The sequence below is a fragment of the Eptatretus burgeri genome, chromosome 1, assembly GCF_056783735.1.
Source record: "Eptatretus burgeri isolate ZD-2024b chromosome 1, Ebu_testis_v1, whole genome shotgun sequence".
Lineage (NCBI taxonomy): Eukaryota > Metazoa > Chordata > Myxini > Myxiniformes > Myxinidae > Eptatretus > Eptatretus burgeri.
Window position 1 is genome coordinate 158,550,973 of NC_140961.1, and position 12,467 is coordinate 158,563,439.

At 43.9% G+C, this 12,467-nt stretch overlaps 1 long non-coding RNA gene across 1 annotated transcript; it reads left to right on the forward strand.

Moving 5' to 3' along the window:
• Positions 1-11,003: 11,003 nt before the first annotated feature.
• Positions 11,004-12,031, forward strand: LOC147035855 (uncharacterized). The gene is made up of 3 exons (XR_015049094.1): positions 11,004-11,172; positions 11,566-11,623; positions 11,848-12,031. It is a non-coding gene; the product is annotated as an uncharacterized LOC147035855 (long non-coding RNA).
• Positions 12,032-12,467: the final 436 nt, after the last annotated feature.

Sequence of the window (12,467 nt, forward strand, 5' to 3'; positions counted from 1 at the left end):
TTTAGGAATTCTGGCAGGATTGTGCCTCTGCCTTTCTCTTAAAGCAAGAACTTCAACTTCACACAATAATAATCAAAGGTTTATCTCTTTTGGTATAATTTTTGGCTTCATGGTGGGATTAGCTTTTGTCCCAGCTTACTACAGCACCCAAGGGAAGTTTTTGGTTGTGATTCAGGCTTTTTCAATCACTGCCATTGCTTATGGCATCCTTGGTTGTGTGTTTTTTCCCACATGCTACACAATCCTCCAGGAAATAAAATAAATATACTCATTTTCTGTCCCATTGATTTATTTATATCAATGACAAAGATTGTGCATTTGGTCAAAAACAAACAAGTGGTGAAAAATGTTGTTTTTCACTTGAGGAAGGCTATTAAGAATGAATGGATTGTGATGGTTCAGTGTCCCTGAGCACACCCAAAATAACGGACATCACCTCCGGATAACTCACACAACTCACAGCAAGGAGGCATGAGACAAGAGGGGCGGGAGTGGAAGGGACAAAACAGTGGGGAACAGACACATTAGGTGAACTGTGGAAGGGAGAGGGATGGGGATGGGACGGGGAACATGGCGAAGAGAAGATGGACATTACAGGGACTTTCAGGAAGGAAAGCAGGAGAATTGAAGGAAGTGGGCTTGGGTGGATTATCGGGGGTAGAAAAGATCGAGGATTTGGATGGGGGAAGATAAGAGGTGGTGGTGAACAGCTGTTTTGAAAGCCTGGAGGGAAGAATGGGAAAGAATAGAGTGAGGAAGTTTATTCCAAAGGCGGGAAAAAAGAGGAATGAAAGAGTGAAGATGAGCAGTGATTCGTGATTTTGGTAGTTTTACCAGAAGGGGGTTGTTGGCGGACCTTGAGCGCCCTGTGGAAATGTGGTTGGGACAAATCGCAGAGAGAGCAGGGGGGCAAGGCTGGAGAGGAGTCGGTAGAAGACAGAAAGACCACCGACCAACCTGCGGTGATTGAGTGAGAGGCCCAAAGACTCAGCTTCATTGCGGGAGATGCCAATGATCTTAAAAGCCCTGGTTTCGACAGCGTGAAGCCGAGAAAGGTGGGAGGCAGGAGCACCAGCCCAGAGGGGAGAGCAGTACTCCATCAGGCTACGGACAAAAGCTTTGTAAGTAGTCAGGAGCTCAAGAGGGCCGAGGAAGGACTTTGCACGACGGAGGATTCCCAGTCGGCGATCGGCTTTGGAAGCCAGGTTGGAAATGTGACTTTCCCAGGAAAGATCATGGCAGATCGTGAGACCCAGAAGCTTGAAAGAAAAGAATTCTTCCAGAACACTGTTGAGAAATTGGATGGGGGTTTTTTCCAAACGGTCCTTTCTGAGAGACATAGTGAGAGTGTGAGATTTGTGTGGATTGAAAGACATGTTCCACGTGTTGGACCAGTTTGTGATTTTATCCAGATCTGCAGTGAGCGAAGAAGCTGCTGCTTGCCGGTCTGAGGGATGACAGATGGTACGGCAGAGGGTGGAGTCATCGGCAAAGAGAAATAGAGGATTTTCCAGAGAGTCCGAGAGATCATTGATGAAAACCAGAAAAAGAACAGGGCCCAGAACGCTACCTTGAGGAACTCCAGCCTGCACAGGAAGAGGGGATGAAAGAACTCCATTTAGGGCCACACGTTGACTGCGACAGGAGAGGAAGTCTGCGAGCCATGAGTGGAGATGGCCTTGAATACCATGGGAAGAGAGTTTGGTGAGTAGGGCAGGGTGCCAGACTGTGTCAAAAGCACGTGATATGTCCAGGGATACGGCTCGGATTTCCTGTCTGGACCTCCATCCATTGATGGGAGAGCAGTAGCAGCATATCCAGGGTAGAGTGACCTGGTCTGAAACCAAATTTATGATTGGAAATCAAGCCATTGGAGAAGAGGAAGGATTTCATGTCTGAAGCGATGATGGATTCCATAACCTTGCTGATGATTGGGAGAAGGCTGATTGGTCTGTAGTTACAGGGATCTGTTTTTGCACCTTTTTTATGCAGGGCAGTGATGTTAGCAGATTTCCAAGCAGATGGCAGATGACCTTGGGCAAATGAGAGGGTGAATAGAACAGAGAGAGGGTGAGCAAGAGCAGAAGAGCAGGCTTTGAGGACACGTGGGCTGATGCCGTCTGGACCGGTTGCAGAATCTGACTCGAGGTTTGAAAGCAAGCTCTCCACCTTGTCAGGAGAAAAGGATACAGAGTCCAGGGACAGTTGGGTGCGACTGGGTAAAGTGGGTAGAGATAGTGATGGGTTTGGGACACAAGATTTAGCTGCAAACACCGAGTTTAGACATTCAGCTTTATCACGTGTGGAATCAGCAGTGCGGCCATTTGAGGTAAGGGAGGGGATGGAGGGGGAACATACACCAGAAACAGATTTGATTAAACGCCACCAGGATTTTGAGGAGGGAGAGAGGTTTGAGAGTTCAGACTTGAGATGAGAAAGATGTTGTTTTCTGGCTCTCCTGAGGGTAGATACACACTTGTTCCGAGCTTTGTGGAAAGAACTGAGATTGCCCTCAGTTGGGTTTGCTTTCCATGAGGCAAAGGCAAGTTGTTTCAGGACAACTGCCTCGCCACAAGCTTCAGTAAACCAAGGGCGGGAGGAAGGGTAAGACAACTGAACACGAGAGGGGATAAATCTGTGCATGAGGGAGAGCAAGTTTCTTTGAAAGAATTCCCAGGATGAGTTGATGTTTGAGAAAGTAGTGATAGGAGACCAGTCTGTAAGTTTGATGGCTGCTCGGAGACCCTGCCAGTCGGCTTGAGTGAAATGCCAGACTCGACGGCGGTGAGGTGGTTCTCTGATAACAGCCAGAGAGATGTCCACTTTAACAAGGACGTGGTCAGAAGAACCAATTGGAGCGAAGGAAGAGCAGCAGATATTGTCAGGGAAATTTGTCAAAATCAGATCCAGAAGAGATGGAGTACCATTGGTTGAGATCCGCGTCGGGAAGTTGACCGATTGAGTCAGTCCCAATGAGTCACAGAAAGCTTTTGCTGATGTCCCATGGCAGGTGAGAGAGGTACCCACACCTAGCCAACTGGCATGATGACAATTGAAGTCGCCACATAAGAGGAAGAGAGAGTTTGGATGAGAAGATAGAAGATGGTCCATGTTTTCGGAGAGTGAGGTGTAGATGGAGTCATCACTATGAGCTGGACGGTACAGTACACATATAAACATGAGGTGGGAGTGGAGGGGAAGCCGAAGCCAGAGGTATTCCTGGGGGTGTGGGGGAGTGAGAGCAGTGCAGGGAGAGTGAGGAATAGAGTCTTTGATGAAGAGAGCAACACCTCCACCAGGACGAGGCTCAGGTCTGTCATACCGTAAGAAGGAGTAACCAGGGAGAGATACTTGGGAGTCAGACACGTCTTGGGAGAGGAAAGTTTCTGTTAGGCAGATAATGTCTGGTTTGTCAGTGGCAACCTGTAGGGAAAGATCTGAAAGGTTTGAGCGAAGGCCCCGGATATTTGAGGTCCACACTTTTAATGAAGAGGTAGGGGAGGAGGCTTTGGGTGCAGGAGGTGGAGGGGGCGGGGGAGGGTAGGACGAGGGATGAGGGGAGGGAAGGAGGGTTGCTGAAGGGGTGTGGGGTCTTGCAGAATAGCGATGGGAGGGGCCTGAATGAGGAGGAGAAAAGGCTCTGTGGTGCTGGGAGAGAGGGGGGACAAGAGACAAGGAAGATGGCAGTTGAGGATTTGAGGAGGTGGAGTGAAGAGATGGAGGTGAGAGGGCAGTGGAGGGAGGCAGGTTGTTGGATGAGAGGGGGGCAACTTAGAGAAGGAAGAGTGAGGGGGATGAAAGGTGGGAGAAAGGTGAGGGGGAATTTTTGAAAGAGGTGAGAGGGAGGCTTGGAGGGAGAAGAGTGGGATGGTTGCTTTGAGAGTGAGAGTGAGGGGTGAGGGGGTGAGTTGGCACTGAAGTTGGAAAAAAGAATGGTTGATGGAAAGCGAGCATCCATGGCAAACTGTGGTTTTTAAAAGTTTTAGGTCAGAGATGCGATTTAACACAATTCTTGATGGATGCAATGAAGGCGAATTCAGAGCATGGAGAGAAGAAGCGCTGTAATAGTTGGATTTTTTAGGTAAGGAATGAAGGAGAGGTCGAAATGAGAGCAGTCTGTTAAAATAGCAGAAGAGTAGTGCATTGTGAAACAGTAAAGAGTACCACATGTGTGAGAGAGGAAGATGAAGCATTATGAGATCGTTTTTGTTGTTAATATTAATGTATGAGAGAGTTCAACAGATTAGGTCATGGAAGTGTAAAAAAAAAAGAAATCGAGGAAGACGAGGAGGAAGTTAAGAGGAAGAAGAAGTAGCAGAATCGGGAGAAGGTGAGCGTGTTGTTGTTGTTGTTGTTGGGTATATTTTTTTTTATTTTTTTTTTGAGATAAGAAAGAGATAAGTTGGGAGAATGGGGGATGTTTGGAAAGTGGGGAGGATGAAAATTGAAGGTAATGGGGAGGATAGAAATTGAAGGTAATGGGGAGAAGAAACAAACAACAACAAAAAAAAAAACGATCGAACACCGAGTGGAACCGGTAGGCCTCGAGCCTAGGACTAGGCCTCAAACACCAAGTAAGAACGTCGACATAAATACTCACAAAATAGCACGATTTTTGAAACAAAACCGAACTAGGAACACACATTAACATGTAGGTGAGAAAATTAAACAGTTAAAACGGGACAAATAACAACCGGAACTTAACTATGAGAACGTCAGCAGGGAGCCCCGAAGGAGACCTCTTGCCGCTCAAAACCGGAACCGGAAGTGATCAATTCCCAGAATGTTCCCAGAATATAAAGAATATAAATAATTCCCAGAATGTTCCCAGAATATAAAGCTCAAGTACGAATGGCTTCCTTGCCAACAATCAAGAGAGCTTAAGTGAGACCACTGGTTACGTAACTGTTTCTTGCACTCACCAGACCCAATTATTGACTTTGCTTCAACTTGGCATATGCATACACGTGCACTTCACTTTACTTTGTGATCTGATCAAAGATGGCCGACGAGTTGACTAACGTCCATTTCATTTGTGTGTGTTTATATATATATATATATATATATATATATATATATATATATATATATATATATATATATATATATATATATATATATATATATATATATATATATATATATATATATATATATATATATATATATATATACATATATATACATATATATACACATACGCTAAACATTACCTCGACATGTTTCGACTTATGAGTAATTTACAATTAATGTGTGTCGACGTGTGTCAACGATCGCATAATGTGCCTACAACTTATGGCCAGCGTATGCGGAATGTGTGAGGCATACGCTGGCATACGTAAAAAAAAAATTGAGCATGCTTTAAATTTGTCGACGAGCTCGGCATACTACGACGTATGCCAGCGTGCTTCAGCGTGCTCTTAACGTATTCCAAACTTACCCATAACGTATTCGACGTACGCCAGCATTTTAGACAAATTTTTCATACCTCGGAATATGCTGGCTAAAACTTCAAGGTGTGACAGTCCCTTAAGGGAGGGGATGGAGGGGGAACATACACCAGAAACAGATTTGATTCGATGCCAACAGGATTTGGAGGAGGGACAGAGGTTTGAGAGTTATGACTTGAGATTTGAAAGATGTTGTTTTCTGGCTCTCCTGAGGGGAGATACACACCTGTTCTGAGCTTTATGGAAGGAACTGAGATTACCCTCAGTTGGGTTTGCTTTCTATGAGGCAAAGGCAAGTTGTTTCAGGACAACTGCCTCGCCACAAGCTTGTCATCCAATATGTGGGAGTAAGGGTAGGATAGCTGAAGACGAGAGGGGATAAATCTGTGAACAACAAACAATGCTGAAGATATTGGTATTTTGTCATTTTCTTGATTTCTACATCATTGGTCCAAAATCACTGGTATCAACGTGAGCGGTACTTCATTGTTTTCAGTGATTGCTATTGATTTGATTTTTTTCAATATTTTCAGTGATTACCATAACGGAACTTGGTGTGTGTGTGTGTCTATGTGTCTGTGTGTGTGTGTGTGTGTTTTTCGTTGGTATCTCCAAATATATGGGTTTCAGACAGTTGAATGGAGCCCTCCCACGTGTATGTGTGTGTCTGTGTGTGTCTGTGTGTGTGTGTGTGTGTGTGTGTGTGTGTGTGTGTGTGTGTGTGTGTGTGTCTGTGTGTGTCTGTGTGTGTGTGTGTGTGTGTGTGTCTGTGTGTGTCTGTGTGCGTGTGTCTGTGTGCGTGTGTGTTGTTCGCTGGTATATACACATGCGGGTTTCAGAAGGTGCAACAGATCACGACGGTGGTGTTCTTGGAATCCTAGGATCCCGAGGTCAAATCTCACTCAGCTGTTGAATTAATACCAGGTGGCATTGACTCTGTCTATTATCCTACTGATGTCCGCAAAATAAGTGCCAGCATGCTGGTATTCTGTGTCGGAGAGGTGACCTGTCCAGGATTGTTTCCAATTGCCAAGGAGCCTGCTTAGGCAGCACCGATGCTTAGCATTGAATATTGTCCCAATTGATATATATATATATATATATATATATATATATATATATATATATATATATATATATATATATATATATATATATATATATATATATATATATATATGTGAGGTGGTTGTGAAGACCCATTTTAAAAGAAGAAGAAGGAGCTTACAAACAAAAGTAAAAGAAGAAGGCACTTTCAACTCTTTGCTGATGACTCCACTCTCTGCCCCACCATCTGTCATCCGTCAGCTTGAAAAGCAGCAGCCTCTTCACTCTACAGATCTGGATAAAATTACAAGCTCGTCCAACACATTGAACATGTCATTCAATCTTGACAAATCTCACACTCTCACGATGTATCTCCGATTGGACCATCTGGAACCCATCCCATCTACTTTCTCAATAATCCTCTTGAAGTCCTTTCATTCAAGCTTCTGTGTCTCACTATCTGCCATCATCTTTCCTGGGAAAGCCACATTTCCAACCTGGCCTCCAAAGCCAGTTTCTGACCGTCCTACACCAGTGTCCAATGGAGATCAGGGGAGTGCTCGTCACACTCCACGTGTTTTGATTTATCCGCCAATCGCTCACGTGCCTTCCAGAACAATGGTTTGCCTTAGTGGGAACAATCATCTGGGTGACAAACAGATGGTTGTTTTTTGTGGATTATGTGGTTTTACCTTGTGAGACATAATCCATGGCAATTCTCACGATAAGTCAGGAGGTGCATCTAATGGATAAAAGGACGAACGTCATCATTGGTTAGACATTTTTTTGTATAATTGGTCCTGATGAAGGTAAATAAGACAAAAATCTGGATCGGTGGTTCTGTTTGATGTCTAACTGATGTTGACCATGTAACTTTCTTTCTTTGACAGTCACCGGATTGAGGCCTCTGTGTTGGAGGAAACACTTCGTTGTGGACTGTGCTCATCACACTCCACATGTTGCAATTACGCACACACACACACACACACACACACACGCACACACACACACACACACACACACACGCACACACACACACACACACACACACACACACACACACACACACACACACACACACACACACACACACACACACACACACACACACACACACACACACACACACACACAACAACTGATTTAACCAGTGTTTGCGTGGGAAGAGAAATGTAAATGAGTAACACTTTGGAGCTCAGGGAAATACGGAAATTTTAATACCCTCTGCCGCCACCACCACGTGGCTTTACATGGTATGCATTAAGGTAGATAATTTGCGCTCCCCCCAACCCCACATATCTGCTTGAGGCCGTGATCACTTAGCCTTTGTTACCCACCACAAAATTTTGTATTTGGACCCCTAGTTTAGCGTTTTTAACTTAAAAGATGTGGCTATGTATAGAACATCGAGAGATAGAGATAGAGATTGAGATAGAGATAGAGTTGTAGAGATGTATCGAGATTTCGAGAGACTAGTGCGGGCCCGTAGGTCATGCCCGTAGGTGCGTAAACGACGACTGGATTGGGGCATTTTTTCACCCCCCCCCTCACCTCCCCCCTCTCTCTCGCCCCCTCCTTTCTCCCCCTCTCTCGTGCCACTACCCTCTCTCGTGGGTGAGGCATGCCAGTATGTGCAGCTTCGTTCCTTTGCTCTCATAAAGGACGACTGGATTGTGGCATTTTTTCAATTGTATCGGACCAACCGTATCATAAATGGCCATAACTTGGGAAACACCTGGGAAACATATTCATGTCCCCAGCATCAATTGTGATGTCATATCAAATGAAGAAGAATTTTGACGCCCCCTCTCTCTTGCCCCCCTCTCTCCCCCTCCTCTCTCACCCCTCTCTCTCGCCCCCACTCTCTCGCCCCCACTCTCATCCCCCTCTCTCGCTCCCTCCTCTCTTGAATTGTGACGCCCCCTCTCTCTCACCCTCCTCTCTCCCTCCCTCTCTCCCTCCCCTCTCTCCCTCCCCTCTCTCCTCCCCTCTCTCCCTCCCCTCTCTCCCTCCGCTCTCTAGCCCCCCTCTCTTGCCCCCTCTCTCACCCTCCTCTCTCCCCCCTTTCCCCCTCCTCTCTCCCCCTCCTCTATCACCCCTCGCTCTGTAAATGTATTCACAAATGTATTCACAAAAAACAAATAACAAATAAACAAATAAATAAATAAACATTAATTGTGACGTCATGCATGACGTTCTAGCACCATGTCCTGTCATTGGTTTGCTAAATAAATGGCCATATCTTGGGAACCGCTCGTCTGATTAATATCAAACCTTAAAAAGGCACATCCGCGAGTCCCCAGCAATATTCCTGGCAAGTTTCAATCAGAGCGAACCGTCAATCGTGCAAGAAAAAAACAAGTAAATAAACATTAATTGTGACATCATTCGTGATGTCATAGCACCGTGTCTTATCATTGGTCGACAGATAAATGGCCGTAACTTGGGAACCGCTCGTCCGCCGATTGACTCTCTACAGATCTCGACATATCTACCTCTCTCATCCCCTCTCCCCCCTAGTCTCACCCCTCCTCTCTCCTCCCCCCTCTCCCACCCCTCTCTCACCCCCTCTTCTCTCAAATTGTGATGCCCTCTCTCTCTCGTCCCTTCTCTCTCACCCCCCCCCCCAAACCTTGGGATTAATGAATAATTTGAACAATTAATTCAAACCTTGGGAAACAGCTGAAATGGATGAAGAATGATATCAAACCTTGAAAAGGCACATTTTCCCCAGCGTCAATTGTCCCCAGCGTCAATGGGGATGTCATAGCAAACGAAGAAGAAGAAGAAGAAGAAGAAGAAGAAGAAGAAGAAGAAGAAGAAGAAGAAGAAGAAGAAGAATTGTGACGTCGACAGATAAATGGCCGTAACTTGGGAACTGCTTGTCCAATTGACATCAAACCTTGAAAAGGCACATCCGCGGGGCCCCGGCAATATTCCTGGCAAGTTTCAATCCGATTGGACTGGCGGTATTCAAGAAACTGCTGTCACATACAGACACATACACACAGACAGACACACAGACACACACACAGAGATTACTGGAATTATAGATAGATGTGGAGAGATGTAGAGATTTTTGAGATATGTAGAGATATGTAAGTAGGGTGAATATACTGGTTCTAGCTCACTTTTCCCCATGTAAATGAATGGGGGATTTTCAGCGATTCCCTTTTTTTTTCCCTAAAAATAAACCCCCTTTTTATCCGTTTTTCCCTGCTGTGCAGGGGTTTGGCTTTTTGTGAGGCAATGTTTTATGGTCGGATGCCCTTCCTGGACGCCTCTTACAACACAGGTATATGGTACACCTATTCTAACCGGGGCATACACCGGGACCAGTATACTGGTACTCATTTCGCCGACCTCGGAAGGATGACAGGCTGAGTCAACCCCCTGGTGTTAATTCAGCAGCTGAGCGGGATTCGAACTCGGGACACTGGGATCCCAAGCCGCCACCCTAACCACTAAGCCAACACCAGGCTTTGTATATATATATATATATATATATATATATATATATATATATATATATATATATATATATATATATATATATATATATATATATATATATATATATATATATATATATATATATATATATATATATATATATATATATATATATATATATATATATATATATATATATATATATATATATATATATATATATATATATATATATATATATATATATATATATATATATATATATATATATATATATAACCAGGCTATCCCAAGGTATATTTATTTGTTTCCCCTTTAACCTGGAGGTTGATCAGCTCACTCATTGAACCTATAAAGATTTGTTCATTCTCAAATTCCTTCAATAGTTTAATTTTCTTTGCACAATAATCCCCATCTAAAATATTGACAAACAAAACATTTGAATCTTTATATTTTTTAAGATACCCCTTTTGTGCCATTATGAAATGATAAACTTCTCTTAATGATCTCATCTGACCACCGCCCGAGTTGCAAATCATTTTTGTGTATAAACCACGCCATAAAAAAAGTTTTGTTTCAAATGTTTTCAGTTCATGCCGTGAAAATGAGGAAGTGTTTTTTGACACGGTCTTGCTGTGTGGTTTTAGACAGTCATGCTGTGAAAAAATAGGAACTATTCTGTGAGACAAGGTCTCGTGTTTATATTTTATCTCAGAACACGAACTGAAAACATTTGAATCAAAACCATTTTAAGTATGTTTTGTAAATGATTCATAAAATCGCCCAGTTATTTTCCAAGCTGTCATTTCCTGTGGCCGCACCCAATGCTTAGGGAATTTCCTCGTCGTTGCCTTATAAGTGATTCACCAGACAAAGTTTCTGCCAGACGGGATTTTCATTTTTACAACTGAGACATGGATGATCTTTCTTCCGATGAAGACAAAAGCTTACTACAGAGTTGGTAAGTTTGTGTTTGGTTTTCTCTTTGAACGATGAAGCAAATGATTATTAATTAAATCATGATAATTCTGATATATATATATATATATTTTTTCCCTGACAGGGCATTGGAAGAAATTGAGTTTACGTATCACGACGTGGTTCATGAAATTAATACTCTTATTGAAGAGATCAATGATTTTAGAAGAGAATTGAAAGACATTTTCAATGAGTGGCACGAAGTCTTATCACGTCCTCTGATCTCGAAGGAATTAAACCAATGGTGAGACACGTGTGTGTGTGTGTGTGTGTGTGTGTGTGTGTGTGTGTGTGTGTGTGTGTGTGTGTGTGTGTGTGTGTGTGTGTGTGTCTGTCTTTCTACCTACCTCTCTCTGCTCTTATTGAAGAGATCAATGATTTATAATGACTGGTCTCTGATCTCGAATGAATTAAACCAATGGTGAGACACGTGTGTCTATGTGTGTCTGTGTGTCTGTGTGTGTGTGTGTGTGTGTGTGTGTGTGTGTGTGTGTGTGTGTGTGTGTGTGTGTGTGTGTGTGTGTGTGTGTGTGTGTGTGTGTGTGTGTGTGTGTGTGTGTGTGTGTGTGTGTGTGTTGCTTTCCCTGTCTTTCTGTCTCTTCATCTATACCCTTGACTTATTATTTTTTTTTTTCAGCACTATCGCACAACATCAGCTGTTGAAGCAATCTTGTACAACACATGATTTTCTGGAGGTAAATATTTCTGAATTATTATTAATATCACTCTCTCTTAAGAATGTCGTCTAATGTTGGTTGCATCATTAGTTTGAACGCGGTTTTGTCAGTACACTGGAATTAATTTTATTGACCTTGAAAGGATGACAGGCTGAGTCGGCCTCCTGGTGTGTTAATTCAGTGGTCAACGAGGCTTACTCATATTACCATGTAATTATTATCCACTTTTTGTTTCAAAACAGAATATGGTGTCTGAGTTTCGAAATCACAAGACATCTGGAGAAGATTGCTGGGAAAGATTATACATTCTCGCAAATGAATATTTAATATTTTCAATATTAATAAATTATATTTGTTTTGTATACAATTACTTGATTCTGAATTACAAGAAGAGGATCAAAACATGAAGGGAGGGTAGGTGCGCCCCCCCAATAACCCATCACCCCCTCATCCCATCCCTCCCCTCCCCATGTGTGTGTGTGGGGAAGGGTGGGGGATGGGATGAGGGAGGTGGTGGGTCAAAGGTGGGGGGCGCACAGGGGGGATGAGGGGGGTGGGGCTTGTGTGGGAGGGGCTTGTGTGGGAGGGGTTTATGTGGGTGGAGCTTGTGTGGGCGGGGCTTCGGTGGGGCTTGTGTGGGCGGGGTGTGTGTGGGCGGGGTTTATGTGGGTGGGGCTTGTGTGGGAGGGGTTTATGTGGGTGGGGCTTGTGAGGGTGGGGCTTATGTGGGCGGGGCTTCGGTGGGGCTTGTGTGGTCGGGATGTGTGTGGGCGGGGTTTATGTGGGTGGAGCTTGTGTGGGAGGGGTTTACGTGGACAGGGTTTATGTGTGTGGAGTTTTTGTGTGGAGCTTGTGTAGACAG